This window comes from Castor canadensis, chromosome 19 (assembly GCF_047511655.1).
Source record: "Castor canadensis chromosome 19, mCasCan1.hap1v2, whole genome shotgun sequence".
Classification (NCBI taxonomy): Eukaryota; Metazoa; Chordata; class Mammalia; order Rodentia; family Castoridae; genus Castor; species Castor canadensis.
The window spans coordinates 37246572-37265736 of record NC_133404.1 but is presented as its reverse complement, the minus strand read 5'-3'; the positions used below and the strand labels follow the sequence as shown (position 1 = coordinate 37265736).

At 39.6% G+C, this 19165-nt stretch overlaps 1 long non-coding RNA gene across 2 annotated transcripts in view; it reads right to left on the bottom strand.

The window, feature by feature from the left end:
• LOC141419239 (uncharacterized) overlaps positions 1-15329 on the bottom strand; it is a 78162-nt gene extending 62833 nt beyond the window's left edge. The window contains exon 1 of one of the 2 annotated variants that reach the window (XR_012443989.1): positions 14982-15329. This is a non-coding gene — a long non-coding RNA (uncharacterized lncRNA). The remainder of the gene's footprint in view (positions 1-14981) is intronic. The other variant, XR_012443988.1, reaches the window with a different exon arrangement.
• Between the last annotated feature and the right edge of the window lie 3836 nt (positions 15330-19165).

Below are 19165 nucleotides of genomic sequence, written 5' to 3'. Positions count from 1 at the left end.
TATCTATCACCTATCTAGAGAGGGAGAGAGAGGGAGAGAGGAGAAGTAAATTCATTTAAAGGAATTGGCTCATGTGATTATGGAGGCTGGAAAATACCAAGATCTGTGGTCATAAGGCTGGGGACCCAGGAAGGTGATATTGCAAGTTGCAAACTGAATCTTGTCAGGCCTAAGGCCCAGATGAGTCAATGTTTCAGTTGAAGTTCTAAAGTCAGGAAAGGCTCCTATACCTCATCCAGATGGTCAGGCAGGAGCACTTCTCCTTACTCCTCAAGGGTAGATCTGCCTTTCTGTTCTAGTCAGACCTTCAGTGGATTAGATGAAGCCTATCCACATTTAGAAGAATAATCTGCTTTATTTAGTCTACTAAATCAAATACTCATCTTATCCAGAAACATCCTCATAGACACACTTAGAATAATATGTAACAGAATATCTGGGCACCCTCTAGCCCAGTCAAGTTGGTGTCAAGTTGACACCATCCACTTGACTTACCATCATACCTACTTAGCTGATGGGAAGCTGCAAACCATATGGTGGATTTTTTGAGAAAAAGTATTAATTGCAATACCAAAAATAATTATTATACCCAAATGAAAGGAGACAGACTCTTGCATTCGAGGGCTTGATTTTGCTAAGTTTCCAAGGCAGCATGTGGTCCTTCTTTATAAAATACACATCATTAAAGCCCTGCTCCCAGATAGAGGAAACCTCTACATCTGCACACACAACGGAGTCTAAAACCAAGTTTGGCATTCACTTCTCTAACCTGATTGATGTAAACAGCCAGATCTGTTAATTTGGGGCCAGGGTTATTTTTCTCTTGGCCCACTTGACTGGTTTTTTCCTTTGTAATCAGTCATAGTAATTGGTTAATTGTAAGCTTTCCACTCAGGTTCCTGCTGTGTGAAATCCCCAGGGAGTTCCACTTAAAGAAAAAAGTGAAACTTCTGCAAATATCCCCACACGGAGCTGTTTTTTCCAAAATATGATGAAAGTAAAGACTTAATATTTTTCTTGCCTCAGAGTGTCTTCTTGACCACTCTTTTTGTATCTTGTCTAATGCCTAAATGATAAAGAATTTTTTCTGGCATTGCCACCTTTATACTACTCTTGGCCAACTGGTAGAAACTTTGAGTCCAGAAGCGATTTATTTGACTTACCCTGAACTGGAGAAGTTTTCTCACTGTGAGCAGTCATCTCTTAAATTTGACTGATCTATCTAAGTCACAATACTCTTGCCAGTCTAGATGTGCCAATTGTTCATGGTCAGGCCAGTGATTCCAAACCACAATCTTGGAGCATCATGAAGAGACTCCTCTAGGGCTGCCAAGTAAGGGGAGAAGCCTGTCCAGAGCAGCACTGCTGCTATTGCCACATCCAGAAGACTGTAGATCAGAAGGGTCCATGATTACCAAGAGTTTCTAGGCAAGTATTCACAAATCTTCTTCCTTTTACTCCTATGACCTAATACTAATTTAACTAGACTAAGTTAAACTACAAAAAATTGACTCTCAAATCTTAGTGGCTTACCATAATAATGGTTCATTTCTTACTCCTATCAATGCATATGACCAACACAGGTTAGCAGCGAACTCTGCTTTACTAGATACTCAAGGGTCAAATTGACTGAGGCTCCAATAGCTCAGTCCAGGCCCTCCACGCCTGGCAGAGAAAGAGAGTAAAGGTTGTGCTCTTGGGCAATTCAAAATCTACTTTTTGCTCACAGCACATTGGAAAGTCACCAAGTTCCATATAAATGAAAGAACAGGGCAGTGCAGGTGCCCAGGAGAAGAATGGGATATTTTCAATATCTGGTAATGTCCTCCATCACTTCTCTTTTTCCCTTTGCCCATTGCACTTGACTTCTAACTCTCTTCCAACCTTCCTCTGGTTTTACAGCATCTTGGAACAGTCTAGAATGTTTGTCATCAGCAACTGTCCAAACCCTTTTCTCCCCTTCTGCACCCCCACGTAAATCATTCTTATGCACAAAGACATATAAACATCATGGGGGACTGGACTCTGACAATTAGTTGATACATATCAGGTAAAAGACAAAAATCAATGAGAAGTGCAGGCATTCTGATTGCCTAGTTCTTCAGATGCTTTAAACAAATTGGTGTTAATGGTCTTCTGGGTGTGTGAAAACAACTCATAACAAACCCTCTGGTTATATTCAGCACCACTGCATCTGTGTATACTGTAGGTCATTAATGAAACTGATTCAGTTTAGTCTAGTCTTGGTTAAACATGCCTGTGTATGTGTGTGTATGTGTGTGCATGTGTGTGCATGTGTGTGTGCGTGTGTGTGTGTGTGGTGTGTGTGGTGTGTGGTGTGTGTGGTGGGTAATGGGATTAGCAGGATCATTCCTATTTAAATGGAGAAAGAACAAATTCAATAGAAATCTGGCAGAATGTTTTTAGTATTTAAATGTAAATTAAGTTTATTTTTAAAACTATACATAAAATACAAATTTTGCATATTAATGGGATATCAGGTGATATTTTCATAGGCATATGTGTATATAAATGTATATGTGTGTATATGCATATGTATACATATATGTGTGTGTCATATAATGTTTAAATCATGTTATATATGTGTATTTCTTTACGGTGAAATATTTAAAAAATCTCTTCTTCTAGCTTTTTGAAATGCATAGAACATTATTATCCTACTCAGACTTTTCATCACCCTGACCAAATACCTGAGAAAGTCAACTTAAAGGAAGAAAGATTAATTTTGGCTACATTTTCAGTCCATTAATTATGGTGGAGAGGGTGTGGTAAAGCAGAGAAGTTCACAGTATGGTGGCCAGGAAGCAGAGAGAAGGGATACCTATGCTCACACAAGCTTTCTTCTCCTTCCTTTTTCTTTTCATCCAGTTTTCCACTTGTCAATCATCTCTAACATCCCCTTACAAACACACTCAAAAGGGTGCTTTATAAATCTGCTGGCATCTCTCAAACTAGTCAAGTTGGCAATCAAAATTAACCATCATAAGTCCACCCCTTGTCAACTTCACACCCAGACACATCTTCTAAACCATTATGTTCCACTCCTGGCTCCAAAGACTCATATCCATCTCATAATGCAAAATGCATTCATCACCAGGAGTCCCCATAGTCATCACTTCTAGCACTGTTTAAAAGATCAAGTCCAAAGTTTTCTTAGACTCAAAGCAAACTCTTATTTGCAAGCCCCTGTAACATAAAAATTAAGTCACATTCTTCTAATATACAATTGTACAGACTATACATTCCCATTCCAAAAGTGAAGAATAGAATGCCAAGAAAAGATTGGCCCAAAGAAAGAATGAGACCCACAAAACCTGTGGCTTTCCTCAGATGTTGTCCGCTTTTGGCATCCCAACTTCCTTGGGTTTTCAATGCAACTTAGGCTTTATCCTCACAGTTCCACACATCACCCTCTTGAGGGCTGTCTGAAGGGACTCTGACCTTGTCACACATTTCCTGGCCTCTCAGGTTTTCCTTTGAAATATAGGTGGAAGCCAGAGGACACTGTAACTTTTGCATTTTGCAAAAATCATGTGCTTATTATCAAAATCTACCACCAGATTGAGCAGTATCCAAACCCCATTAAACCACAACTACCATGGCCTCTGAGTGAATGGATGGTTAAAAAGCAGAGGAAAATCTTCTCTCAGTGGCCCTGAGCTCTCTTCTCCTTCACTCACTATCCCATCAATTGTCTCTGGAAATGCTCTACATATCCATAAGTATGTTTTACAAATTTCTTAGGCATCTCTCAACCCAGTCAAGTTGATCATCAACATTAGCCATCATAATTATTGTTACCTACTGTCACCCTACTGCTCAATAGCACACCAGAATGTCTTTCTCCTATCTTTGTATCCATTGATCAACCTTCTCTCATACTTACCTTCGCTCTACTCTCTTCAGCCTCTGGTAACCACCATTCTACTCTTAACTTCTATGAGATCAACTTATTTATAGTCCTACATATGAGTGAGATCATGTGGAACTTGTCTATCTGTATCCAGCCTATTCATTTAACATAATAATCTCTAGTTTCATCCATTTCATTACAAATGACTGGAATTCATTGTTTTTATGGTTGAATAGTATCACATTGTGTATATGCACCATTTTCTATATCCACTCATCATTTGATTGACATTTAGGTTGTTTCCACTTCTTGGCTATTGTATTCTGTAACTATTCAGTGACAGAATTTTTAAAATTATGATATGCATTACTGGCAAAGATGCAAATAAGCAGGAGTGCTGAAACATTATAAGTGAGAATAAAATGACATTTCTGAAGGACAATTTGACCATATCTGTCAAAAGACTTACTTAAAATTGTGTATATACTTTATTCTGGTATTTCCATTAGAAAGTCTTTTCCTAAAGATTTAATTGTAGAGTTGTTCAGTACAGCATTCCCTATTATAACATTAGCTAGTATCCCAACAATAGGGAATTAGTGAAATAAATCACTTCATATTGTTAGACACTACCCAATAATTAAAATTACATTGCAGAAATGCATTCATTGACTGAAAACCTGGGTATAAATTATTACTATATGTTCCCATTTTGAAAATAAAAAACAATGCACTTGGGCTCCACCAGAGAGAGAGGAAAAGAGAGAGAGAGAGAGACAGATAGACAGACAGACTCTGCCTTTACAGGGTTGTTTTTATATTCATATTTTAATTTATCTGAAATTGCTTTCTGGCTGAGATACTCAGGCAAGGATGTTATTTTGAAAATATTTGAAATAATTGCATTTTGAAGAAGGCCTATGGGTGTGTTGAAGAGCCCTTATGAAATAATTTTATACATTTGGTATCATCCCTATTCCCCTCCAAACCTCCATTGGATGTATCTTGTAAACACTTAGTTAAAGCTCTCATTCTTTTCTCTTGTATTCTCCTAGCAAATAGTCTCACAGCTATAATTTATACCTGTAGCTTTTCCTTTCATCAGTCTCTTCAAAAGTCTTCCCCAGCTCCTTTCTCATAACCTTGCATTTGAACCCTTTCTCTCTTGAACATGATTCTACACTAGCTCCATGGTTTCAAGCATCATGAAGTATGCGTAAGAGATTTCTCCAACCCACCTGCCCCATCCTTCAGAATTTATATTCTGAATATATCTCAATAAATATGATACACTATTAGACTTCAGAGTCAGTTCTAATCTCTGTGCTTACTCCCTCCCATAGCCATGGAAATGGGATTAGATATAAAAACAAAACAGTTTATATTTGAATAAACACAACTCATGAAAACCTTTGAAAGTCATAAAGCTCACACTGGGAGTTTGGTATTGAAGTGTTATAAAGCCAAAACACTGTTAAATAAAACTCCTGTGGGTGGTGTGTATCTTAATACCTGGTGTCTGATGAATAATTTTATACCTTTGCAAATGCCTTCCATGTTTTCCAGCATCTGCCTTGGGTATTTGCCTAATGGGCAGCTAGATATACTCTACACAAATTGTTTCAATGTCATGCTTTATGAATGTCTTCACAAAAAAATTTTCCTGTCAAAACTGTGATAAGTATACCAAAGAACATAATTTATGGGGTGGGTGTAAATGGAGAAAATAGGGACTGTTTTGTTGAATTGAAACAAACCCCCACCTTTCCTTTGGACCATCCTTTGTTTTGATGACTTGTGTTCTTTGAAACCTTTGCCTCCTTTGGTCATGGCTTTGCATCTCTGCATGTTGGGGCAATCTGTCTTCTACCAAGTCAAAATCAGTGAGCATTATCCATTGGTTGGAAAGCAGAAGTACAACCATTGCCATGGAAGAAAGAGATTTTTTACTGTGCTAAGCATTTTTCAGCATTTTCTAAAGTATATCTCTCTCATTCTGTGCTTTGGTGGTGTTATGGTCCTAAGGAAAACATCTTCAAGTACAATGTGGAGCTTACAATCCAGGTACATACCAGCTAATTCAGGACTGTGAGTTTACAGGTAACAAATCCTCCTGCTGGGTGTGTTATTGTACACCATAGTAAAATTGAGGTGGTGCAATCCATCTGAATCGACTGCATACTCTGAAATATAAGGTTTCAGAACTGGATGAAGTGCACATTTATTCTTTGAGAGAGCTTGTTAGGAAGAAGAATTGGCTGCAACAGAGGTCAAAGCCAAAGAAACATGGAGATGTTTGCTGCATGGGTAGATAACAAGGTAACACAGGGGGATTTGTTTCATTAGCTGATATATCATAGCTCCTTCTAGAGGAGTTCTTTATTTGTAAATAAAATATACATGCTCCACCTGAATTAAAAATGTACAGTTTAGATGGGTGCAAGAGGTTAATCTACTAAGAGTAAGATTACAAAATGTAATATGACTTGCACCATGAACCCAGTATCCTTTGGATGCCCAAGTTTCCTATTAAATATAATATTACTATTTGTTGTATATAATTTTGATAGAGACATTGTTAAATGTACTATGACTTTTTTTAACAAGATGGCTAATCACTATTGAAATAAGGTTCCTTGTTGAAATCAGTAATACATAAAATGCATGTACAGCTCCATATTGCAGACTTGATCTGATACTGGAATATGACTCTCACGTCCGCAATTCTGCTGATCACTGAGTTCAAAGATTGTCTTATTTTACTGTCACTAGAGAGACTGAAGGAGAGGAAGTTCATTTAGGAAGGTGTTTATGGACAGGAATGGATGAACAGTGTACAGTCAGTGAAAAGACCACAGGCTCTTTCTGCTACTTCTATGAGTTTAAGACTTGATGTGAAAGAGCACAGATTTGGTGGGTGAAGGGACAGAGTTCATCTCCTGCAGCAGAAAACTGTAGCAAGAAGGAAAGAAATAGGATGGTTTATCTAGGGGAAAAAACTGCACGGGAACCAGAGGATCTGATTTCTGTGGCACTTATTTGTTGTGGGATTTTGACAAATACGACCTCTCTGATCCATAGTTTCCTCACTTGAGTAATAGTGGTAATTAGGTATAGTGTATATTAATTTTTCCATAGCTGCCATAATAAAATACCATAATCTGAGTGACTTAAACAACAGAAATTTATTTTCTCATGGTTCCAGAGGCTGGAAGTCCAAGATCAGGCATGGAAGTACTAGCTTCTGTCCTTGCCTTGCATATGGATGCCCTCTCCCTGTGTCCTTACATGGTCTTTCCTCTACATACATGTCCCTGGTATCTGTCTTTGTGTCCAAATTTTCTCTTTGATAAGGACACAAGTCAGATTCCATTGGGGCCCACCCTAATTGTCTCATTTTAACTTACTCCTTAAATGTCCTAGTTCCAAGTAGGGTTACATGCTGAGGACCGGGGTGAGGAATTCAGCATATGAATTTTTTAGGTGGAAGACATAATTCAGCTTTAACATAGAGTAAATAAAAACACACAATGATATAATGGACAAGCAAGCACATGACAGATTGCAAGGTACTAGGTGATATGCTATTATGGAAGGGAAATATGGCACACTGACTCAGACCTCCACCAGGAGTAACTGGCTCTTGGGAGTCATCTTAAAGCCTTCTCATTGAAAGTTTCAGTGGAAAAAGGGGAGAATTACTTCAGAACCATTCTCTTGGCCACTGGGCATCCATTTGTTTTCATACTGTCTCTTTGATTTCTTTTGGGGTTGTACCTCTCAACCCATTACCCTGGGTTCTGGGTAAATGGCCTGTGTTTCCAAAGAAGCTGAGCAGTCTTTGCAAAGACTTTCTACTACATCCTTCCCCTCACTCATCTGTACACACAAGGCACTACAGCATGTAGTCTAAGTTGACCAACCAATTATGTTCTAGGATTTTCTTTCTAGTTAAGGTAATACGCAAACAGAGAAGAAAATCACTGGGATTTATTTATCCCATCTGAAGAGATCCGAATGTGCTGTAACATCCTGCTTCAAAATTTGATTATTTTTACCTTATGTTTATTCTTAGTGATTCTTAATATCTTTTCCCAAAATTCTGTTTGGCTTAAATTGGTCGGAGTTTGTGCCCATAGCTTGCCACCAAAATAGCCATAACTGGAGAGAAGGGTGGAAGGATGCAAAGAAAGAAGATAGGAGGGGATAGAAAAGATGGAGGACAGATGAATGAATTGAAGGGCCTTGAGGCAGCAACTCAGATCTTCTTTGGGTGAGATCACCTCTATGACCAGAAAAGAGAAGAAAGATTTCCTCCAATGATTAACTGCAGATAGAATTACATCAATGAGATCTCCGTGTTTATGGAAACCAGTGCTGTCATGGTTTACCTAGGTCTTTTAAAACCAAAAGGTTTCACCTCCGTGGGTCAGTTATGAAACCTTATATAGAACTGAAATTTGCTCTCAGTAACCTACACCCTGCACAAAAGTTTCCTTGACAGCCTTGCAAACAGTTTAAGGTTCATAGAGACAAGATGGAGATGCTACAGGGAGAGCCAGGAGTGCTGCTCAATGAGGTGACCTTGTAGATCTAGAAACTCAGCTTAGTCAGAATTGACAAGTTTGATTCAAATACATTCACAAAAGACTGAAAAGGGAAAACCTGAATAAACACTCTAGCTTCACTTGCTTTCATTGCTTGCTTTTAGTTGACTTTAAAAATCACTAATTGAGTGTGGGGAGGGGAGGGTCACACAGCTGAGGGATGTGTTTGCATTAGTCTTCCCCTGGCTTTGGGTAGATAACACCTCTGACATGTGGGGCATTCTGAAAACAGTTGCCTAGGTTACTTTTGGGGAACTTGAAGGCTGCTGTTGTTGAAACCACTCACTCTTCACTTGGGGCTGAACAAGAGTCCAGTGGGTGACCTTTGGAGAGCAGTGGACTAAAACTTCATTCTCACATCAAACTAACACCATCATTTTCTGAACATGTGTCCTACGAAGAGCCTTAAAGTTTTCATTTCGTATGTGCAGAACACTGCTTACTTCACTTCCAATCACATTTCCTATACCTTTAATCAACCTTGCTTCTTTGTTCCATAAACATTCTCAAGTTCCATGTGCAGGGAGGTGGGTTTGAGTGTCCTCATGGTTGGCCACCATGTACACAATCTCTCTTTTGCAAAATGTATTGTTCTGATGATTGGCATGGCAGGCAAAATGCACCTTGGTTCACTGTTAATAGAACAGGATTCCAAATTTCCAATAAAAAAGTATTAGGTTAGAATCTGATCTGGATTCAAACTTGGACTCTGAGGTTTTTTACCTGTGTGATTTTGTGCAAGTTAGTTAACCTCTCCAGGTCTTGGTAACACATGTAGTTGGTTGAGTGTTGCATTAGCTATTGCCCGTGAAGTGTCTAGAGATGATAATGAGAATCACAGCTAGCGTGCCATGTGTCAGACATTGTTCTAACTCCTTACCTGAATTATTCCATGTAATCCTTATTACTATGCTGTAAGGTTATCATAACTATCCATATTATAGTCAAGAAAACCTAAGTACAGAGAGATGTGTGGTTTGCCCACATAGCTACCTGGTACCTGTGAGTTTTCATACTGAGGCAGTTGTCTCAAAAGCCAGAGTCCTTCACACCTACCTGTCCTGTCTCAAATCCCGTTCTCCATTCTTCATACTCTAACAATAGTGTTACTTCAGTTTACACTTGCTCTGGATGAGACCTCTCTCAGCCATTGTCCCCCTTGCTATCTTCTTTGAGTCTCATCTTCGACATGCTTGTCCTTGTTTGAGCATTTCTAATTTTATAATGTACAAACTATTCCATGTTTAGTATTAGAAGTTTTATGAAATGATTCCTGCCAGCTTTTGTAAGCTATATTTTAATAAAGCCAAAGATTATGTTAGAATTAATCTAGGCTATATTAATTAGATTACAAATGTTACCTAAGCTATGATTTAGATCTTAAAAGCCCAGTTATGGATTGAATTGTGTCCCTCCCCACCCCATACATACCCAATTCATATTCTGAGAACCTCAGAATGTGAACTTGTTTGGAACTAGCATTCTAGTAAAACGGGGAATTTTTGAGAATGCTATGTCATACTGAAGGCAGAGATTGGGGTGATGCATCTATAAACCAAGAAACACCAAAGATTTCCTGCAAAACCATGAGAAGCTAGGGAGAGGGCTGGAATAGATCCTTCCTCATAGGCTTCAGAAGGAATCTAGCCTATGGATGCCTTGATCTCACACTTCCGGTCTCCAGACCTGTGAGGCAATAAATTGCTGTTGTTTGAGTAACTCAGTTTGGGGTAGCTGGCCTCAGCAGCCATAGTAAATGAATATACTCTTTGAGATCTTTTCTATAAGTCTTGTCTTCTCTATCTTGTATTGTGTAATTTTTTTCTTTCTTATACTCAAGTACAAGACTCCAACATATTTTTGTGTCTCTACTTAATTTTGGTTCTAAACGTAGCCCATCAAAATCATTTCAAATTTTGTTTCTGTCGTATATTGCATTTTCTTCCATCCCATGTTTCTGTCATCTGCAAACTGAATGTTTAACTCCTCTGGGTCAGGGATGTCTTTTCTCAACTGGAAGGGGATGAGTCATTGGTACGTAGAATGTTATTGGCCTCAGAGAAAGATATACAATCTGCCAGGCTGAATGAGTTGTGGTGGTTTTATTTTTGATGTCACTATGATGGTCTATGAATGGCAGATTTCCCATTGGCAAATTAAAGTCAGTAAGATGGGAAATCATATCCCTTTCCATTAAAATGGCCCAGTAGTAATATGATAAAAGACCCATATATCCATCACAATCTTATAAAAAATATCAGAAGCCAGTGAACAATCAACAAATCAACAATTTAGCCCATGTTTCTACCTGCCTTCTTTCTTTCTCTTTGGTGATGTTAGATCGATCTATCTATCTATCATCTATACATCTTTCTTTCTTTCTTTGTATCTATTTATCTATCTGTCTGTCTACCTACTATCATCTATCTATCTTTCTTTCTTGTGTCTATCTATTTCTCTATCTTTGGACTTTGAGGACTTCTTCCCAACCTATTGTGTTCTGCACGAGCCATGCAGAACTGTTGACATACCATCTTGCTTTAATTCCTTTAATTCCCTGGTGACTCGGGGATAATTACTTTATTACCTCTCTTGTCACGTGGAAAATGAGGGGTTCGAGGTGGCAAGCCTCTGAGGTTCACTTCAGCCTTGACATTTTGGGATGCTTTGTGGGGGGGTTAGACTAATGGGGATGTCTCATCGTAGATATATGTCTTCAAAATAGCAACTCGCTTCTTAAGAAAAGCAATTCTTGACAGGAATTTCAGAGTTGACAGAAATAAAATTGAAACACATTTAGTAATCATATTTCAAATCTCTCTCAAAACCTTTTTCGTGATGTTTGTAAGTGAAAGGTGCCAAAGGCATTGCATTCACTGGCGTGAATATTTATTGAATATCAAGAGTAAATTATATATGACTCGGGAGGAAGTTTCTATTAAATTCATTTGGGGCCTTATGTAGATGAAGCTATTCAGTTTGTGCCTTGCTTCCATATGGATACAACATTAATATTTATCTATAAATAATTCATGGTCATTATTTTTTCAAGTGTATGAATAAAAAACACATGCCTTTAAGACATGTAGGGAATTAGGAGTTTCCCTGAACCTCAGAACAACCCTGGATAATAATTCATCTTTTTTTTTACCCAGCCAGACAATATTGAACATTCATTGGTGATCATCAGGGGCATCTGCAGCCCTGGTGGGGTAAGGAGACAAAAGGCTCTTAGAGGGATGTCCTGGGCCTGTAATGATGGAAGAGCTAGAAGGTCCTGTGAGCACAGAAACTAAATGTTGAAAATAAATAAAACTAAATTCTGGCTTTCTCCCCAACATAGCCTCCAAAGTGGTTTTGTGGAAATTGACATGTATGGATGGCCTGCTCTTCACTGGAAGTATTACAAATGCAATCTCATGAACTCACTGCATTTACTCAGGGAAGTACTAAATTAACCTTCTTTGCATAGATCTGCTAGCCGAGTTTTGAGAGGCTAAATAGGGCAGGGAAAATTAGCATTTGCTAAACATTTACCACACTACAAACATTGGGATAGCCTCGATTAACCCTCCCAGAATCCTTTGAGATATGACTTCATTTGAGAAATAAAGAAACTGAGGCTATGTATCCCACACAACCAAGAAGTAGACAGGTTGAACTTGGCTCCATTGACTCCTAAGTCTAAATTCTTTCCATTCTACTCTGATACACCATGGAATACAACTAGAATTTAATGTTAATGATAATGACAAAAATTTTAACACCACTAAAACATGTTGTTTCATTAATATTCCTAAGTCCATGGTGCTAAGTTTAGTTATAGTTCAGTTTATCCTACTGAAATAGACTGTTCTTCAATCCTTCTTCCTCAATGGATCAACAAAAGTCAGTGCAAAATGAACCTGAGTCACATATGCAAAATGAGGAGGAAGAGGAAGAAGAAAAGGAAGAGGAGGAGGAGGAGGAGGAGGGAGAGGACGAAGAAGAAGAAGAAGAAGAAGAAGAAAGTCATGGTGATGGCGATGATGGGGTTTGTGTATATAGCTTTCATTTGATTTTCAGAAAGTTCTCAATTCCAAAGGAAGTTAAGAGTTAGTGGCACAGATTCATAGAACTATTTTTATGATCCTGGACCAGTGGAAGGGTGGACGATAAGAGCCACAGAGGAGAAAGGCTACTTAAAATGAGGTAACAAGTCCCATGGAGGAATTCAGAAGTCACTCACTGTGAAACTGGGGTAAGAGAAGGTCCCAACATGCTTTGCATGTGTCAAACCATATCCAAATCCATCTCATTCAGTTCTGTGTGCCACAGATAGGAAGGACCTTGACCAGCCTGAGAGTACCCAGAGAAAAACACCACAGAGTGTGGGGTCCTGCCACAATGGTTGGAGAACCAGGATGGAAATTGGCACAACTTTGAAGAGAAGTATGACAATCTGTCATAATCTGAAAACTTGTATCGTCTGCAACTCAGCAGCTCTACATTTCCGAAGAGAAACTTTCACCCACGTGTACAGAGAGCCGTGGAGAACAATTTCATTAGTGCATTGTACATAGCAGCAGAAATAGAAAGAATAGAAAAGAAAAATTATAAACTTATCTTCAGAAGAATGGATACCAGAAATATGTGAAATAGTCCCAAAATAAAAAGCAAACAGCAGCTGTAATGAATGAACTAGAGTTACATGAACCAGTATGGAAAAATCTTGATACAGTGTTTTTTTCTTTGGTGGTACTGGGGCTTACCAGTACCACCAGCTTTGGTGGTACTTAAGGCTTTCACACTTTACCAGTTAAGCCATACCTCTAGCCCTTTTTGCTCTGGTTATTTTGGAGATAGGGTCTCACATTTGCCCAGGCCAGCCTGGACCACTGTCCTCCTATTATTATGCTTCTTACTGTTTCTGGGATGACAGACTCACAGCACCACGCTGATCACAAAAGGTTATATGCCATGTCACGTCCTTAATGTAAAGTTTAAACTTATAACTAAGCTATATGTGACTTATGTGTGTATGTGTGTGCATGCACATATATATTAAGTACAAGAACCCATGTGAGAATGACATTCCCAACATCAAGGTTGGAGGGTAGTGAGAGGGAAAGAATAGCCATAGAGCTGTCTCAAAAGATGCTTTAACTATTTTATTTCTTGACAAAAATTTGAAGCAACTGTGGAAAGGTTGTCAAGTCACAAAAGTGGGTGGTGGATATATTGTTTGATTACTGTTATCACTATTGTTATTTATCCTTATCTCCATGCCAGAAGTATTTTTATAATAGTATCAAAGCATAGAGTTCTAATGAGCTGTCTACAACAGAAAGTGTTCAGTTTGGGGCCGCATGTTTTTTTGAGGCAATCCCTAACTCAGTCTGGGACTCAATTAAATGCAGGTCTTTGCAGCTAGAAGCCTGTCAGAGTGACTTGCCCCAGACAGCATCCAGGCCCTCTTTTAACTAGCCTGGATTTGGTTTTTCAATCATCTTTATTTTACCTGCAACACTAGTATCCATGCCAGGGAAGAATGCAATGAAATTAAAATCCCCACTGGAGTCATTGTTCTGTTCACACACAGGATTCCTGTTCACAGTTGGGTCCTGTGTGTGATTCCTACAGGATTTATGAAAGAGTCGGCTTTTATGGGCTTTATAATAGCATTATTCTCATGGAGAAAAGCTTTCATTTTCAGAGTGCTGGCTAGAGATTAAATGAGGATACTCCCATGCCTTAGGCATGCAATAAATTTTGCATGGTTTTAATCCTGTTTACAAAAATATAATGAGGAGTTGACTCTGGTTCCCTGTCCCATGATTTCTTTCAGCTGCCTCTTTCCTTTCCCAAGTAAGCAAACAGGCAACCTATTAATTAAGGATCCACTGGTCCACCATTCCCAGTTCCTGCCCCACCTGATGGACTTCTTATCTGTACCTGGCACTCCTCCTGTACCTGCAGGTGTCCCCAAGGCCTGTGCTCTCTTCTCACCTTGTCTGCTTCTCTGCTTACCATATCCTTAGGCACCAGAGTACTACGAAGGTGCCAGTGAGCTAATGAATTTGTATGTATCAGTGGTGTGAGGATTTGTATGTATCAAAGCTGTATGACACTACATTGAAAAAGAAGCAGGAAAGATATTTGGGAACATGTGGACACGTCTAGTGCACCCATATCTGATGTTCCCAGACCATCTTTAATCTGGGAATTCTTTCCTTTTCACCTGGTATCGTAGACTTGCATGCACACAGGGAACCAACCAGTTTTGGTCAGAAGCTTCATCTACTTCCTGGTTGGCTAACCTTAGGGAAATTTCTTAAACAGTCTCAACTCTTAGACAACTTTCTCAGAAGTACAATAGGGAACTAAGTAGGAAAAATCTACGTAGTGCTACACCAGAGTATAGCTCAACTGATGTTAGTTCCTGTATTAGTTACCTTATGTGGCATAACAAATTACCCCCCAACTAAGTCACTTCCATGTATAAGATAGACATTAGTTACCTCACAGTTTCTGTGGGTCAGGAATCAGGGTACAGAGTAGCTGGGTCTTTAGGCTCAGATCTCACAGGCCGCAGTCACAGTGTTGATCACAGTTGAAGTTATCTTAGGACCTGACTGGAATAGGCTCTGCTTCCAAACTCATTCACATGGTTGTCAGCAGGTTTCAGTTATCTGTGTGCTGTTGGAGTGAGGGCCCCAGTTCACCACTGTGTTGGCTGAAGGCTGAACTGGGTTCCTTGCCACATTGGCCTCTTTTACATGGCAGCAGACTCCCTTAAAGTAAAGAAGGACAAGGAAGGGGTGGAGAGAAGGGAGGGAGGGAGAGAGGGAGGGAGGCAAAAAGGGAAGGAGGAAAGGAAGGAAGGAAAAGACAGATGGAAGTCATAGTCTTAAGAAGTCATTGCCTTTTATAACCTGGGCTCAAAAGTGACATTGCCATGCTCTGCTCCTTAAAAGCAAGCCACTGGGTCACTGAGTGTAGCCTACACTCATGGGGCTTATGGGATGGCACTACACTGGGACATGAGTACCAGGAGGCAGAACTCGCTGAGGTCAATATTGCAAGGTTGCCTACCACAGTTCCTTTCCCTTTCCACTTTGGGTCAGATCAAAAGGACACTCTCACTAATTATCCTTTATTCAACTTACTTTTTATCAGTGATTTATGATGCATATGTTAAATATTTCTGCAACTTTCCATTTAGATATTTACATAGCAAGTATAAGGTATTTACAAATGTGTAAACCTCTAGAGCTTCTTTGCTTTGAGAATTTCTGATACATTAAGAGCCATAGGCATAATATAATTCTGCTAGAGTCTCACTTCTCAGCTCTGATCTAGCTGATAAGGCACAAAGGGGACTGTTTCTGTGCTTAGTCCTCTCTGGCCCAATGGCCCTTCACACAGCATGTCTTTGGACATAAAGGGAGTTCCCATTCTCTACATAATAAGCCACAATCAAGAAACCACCTATTAATCACAATCCCATTCTCCTTTTACTTACAAAGATAATCAGCATAAAATCTCCCTTACCCAACCTAGGAAGACCATAGATAGGCTCCTAGATCTGTCTGTTTGCCTATGTTCACCAAGAGGGTCTCCAGACCTGTGGGCAGTGCTGCTGGTCATCTCCTTGATCCCCTAGTGATTTGCTAACCTTGTCCCCTTATCTACGATGGTCTTTCTGACTATTTCTTCTACCTCCTTTAGAACTCAGCCAGGTGCCAGCTCCAGGAAGTTGGGCATTATTTCCCAAAACCCCAGAGTGACTCATAACGGGACACAGTACAGCACTACCATAAGACTTACTATATTAAATTCTATAATTTGAATACCTGAAATTCAAAATCTTTTGGGTGCTGACCTGATGCTCGAAACACTTGGATTTCTAAGCATTGGAGTCCAGATTTTCTAATTTTAGGGATGATCAACTGGTAAAGTCTAGGCAAATATTCAAGAAAGAATGAGTGAGAAAGGAAAGAAAAGAAAAGAAAAGCCTCAGAAATCTGAAACTCTTCTGGTCAGAAACACTTCAGATAAGGGGTAGTCAATCTGCATTTGCATACTTATTCTACCATGGGGCCATTTTCCAAGATGAACCCAATGCCCATGTTATTGGCTATTGATTACTGCATGTTCTTCTTATCAACCACCCTAAAAACCTAGGCTCTATTTTTATCTCCACTTTACAAATAAGGAAACCAAGTCTGGGAAAGGTTAAGCAGCTTGCTCAAGGTCATGAAGTTAGAAAGTAGTAGAAGGAAGTTTAAATCCAATCTGTCAGATCCCATAGTCCATGCCCTTAACCTTTAGACTTCACTGCCTAGCTCATCTTCCCATTCAGCCTTCTTTTCTCCACCCTCTGCCCTCAGGAAGGGACCCAGCACAGGGTTGGTGCTCAAACATTTTTATTCAGTACAACTAAATTGGACCCCATGGCTTGAAGATAGGGAGGTTACATTCTTACAGCCTTCCTCAGAGCCATGAGAAATGAACAGGTCTTGTTATATGTGCTGGTTTTAAATATATTTGTCTCATTTTTCATAAGTGACAGGATAATCACCTTTTTCATCAATACAGGGGAGCACAATGCTTACAGATGTAATTCACTGTTGAAATGTAACCATCTCATGTTCACCTGCCTCTGGATTCAGCTCTGAGGTGCACACCGATGAGGTTGGAGGGCATTATTAAAAAATTAGGGAGAAAGAGCGTTAACTATGCTTGCCAAAGATGCCACAATTTATAAGGTGGCTTTCAACTGTTGCTGAGTCAAGGCTGTTCATGGACTGTGCCTCACTGTCCCCTTAAAAGCCACTCTCTTGCTTTTCCAGGAAGGAGAATGAGGCATATTTCTAATTATAACATACCAGGCGCTTCCACACTCTGTTTGGTTCCCTGCAGGTTACACAATTTGCCAGTATCTATTTAACTGTAGCAGTAACAGGAAGAACTCCCAAGTCTAATCAGCTAGAAATTCTTTGGCTCTCTCTCCCTTTAGTGGAATCATATTTTTGCACTTGAGGTCATCTTTATATATAAGAGGGGAGCAAGGCTGAACAAAAATTGGCATTAAAAATGAAGCCAAGTTCCAGACGCACGATCTCTAGAGTTCATGGAAGATTCTAGTCTTTCATTATTAATGCTCAGTGTTGACACCATTCCTCTACCTCGAGAGCACCAAGGACCTTCACAGTCCCCCAGCTGGATCTCTTGTAGTTGCAAGAGTTGGCATTTGCCAAAAGTTTTAGTTTTTCTCCTGTGCATCCTGTGAAGGGCCCCATGGCAGAACAAGTCAAGGTGAAGACCTATCTGAAATCCCAACCAACTCTATCATGTCTTCCTCCCTCACCCCACCCCAATGCCTAAGGCTGCCTCAGCCCTGAATTCACAATTTAAGGATGGAGATTACCAATCAGCTAACCCATTAAATTAAGCACTGAAAATACACTGCCAATAAAAGAACTCCATCTGATCAGAAAATTCAAGTTGTGTTGGTGTGAATGTAACACAAAAGTTTCTCTAATTTCAGAACTGCACAAGCCTTAAGAATATATGCATACATATATATTAGGCAGGTGAAAGCCTTTTTAGAAAATCTTGTTTTGGGCTGCATCAAATCCAAGAAGAAAGGGCATTGACTGGGTACTTTCTATGCCAAGCATTGTGCTAGATTTTTAATTCAGAATATCTCATTTAATTGTTACCATTATCCTTTGAGTAGATGTGAACATCCTCAATCTTGGACTTGGGAAGACTGAGGCTCAAAGAGGTCAGATAACTCTTCTACGGTCACTTAACAGAATGGAAATTTGAACTTGGTCAGGAGATCTCCAAAGTGTTGATTTTTCCCTTGACCCCAGGTGGAGGACCAGCTTTCAAGTGTTGGTTCAGGCTAGGAAAAGGCAAAAGGTGAAGTATCTACATAAGGAGCCAGGATAAAAGTTGCTTTTCTAGGGCTGTTGGAGTGGCTCAAGTAGCAGAGCACCTGCCTAGCAAGAAGACCCTCAGTTCAACCCCCAGCAGTACTCCAAAAAAAAGAAAGAAAGAAAAGAGAGTTGCTTTTCTAGAGAAAGGTGTTCCATATCTCACAGAAGGTTCTGGCCTTTTGTTATTAATGCTTAATACTGACAATAACTTTCCCCCTCCAGAGGAAACTATGGATCTTCATAACACTCCAGCTGGGTTTGGCATCTGTTGACAATTGCCAGCGACAGTATCGGCATCTGTCCAAATACAATGGTTATGCCCAAACAAGGACAAGGGACCACCAGGGAAGGACAAAGTGGCTTATAGTTGCACTGGATACACTTTAAGAGGTATAAGGAAGCATGCCGCTGAGGCCCAGGAAAGGCCCATGGAGGCTGGTCTTCAAAACCTCTGATTCATTATTTGAGAAAAACAGATAACAGGACAGAAAAGTGGGCACATAACAGAGTACTCAATCACTGGACCAGAATCTCAGCATTGAAAGGAACCTACCTCAAGCCTGACCTGTTGCTGAATTGCTAAGTGTCTCTTATGGACCCTGTTATACTCAAATCTTGGATGAGGCTGACCTTTTGGGAGGATCTCTGTTGCCTTAGATTTCCTGGTTACAATGTAAGTTGTGGAAATGTTAGGTCATTGATCCTGTAAAGCCCTGGGGTAAGCCTGAATGCTACCATATTTTATAGGAACTGAT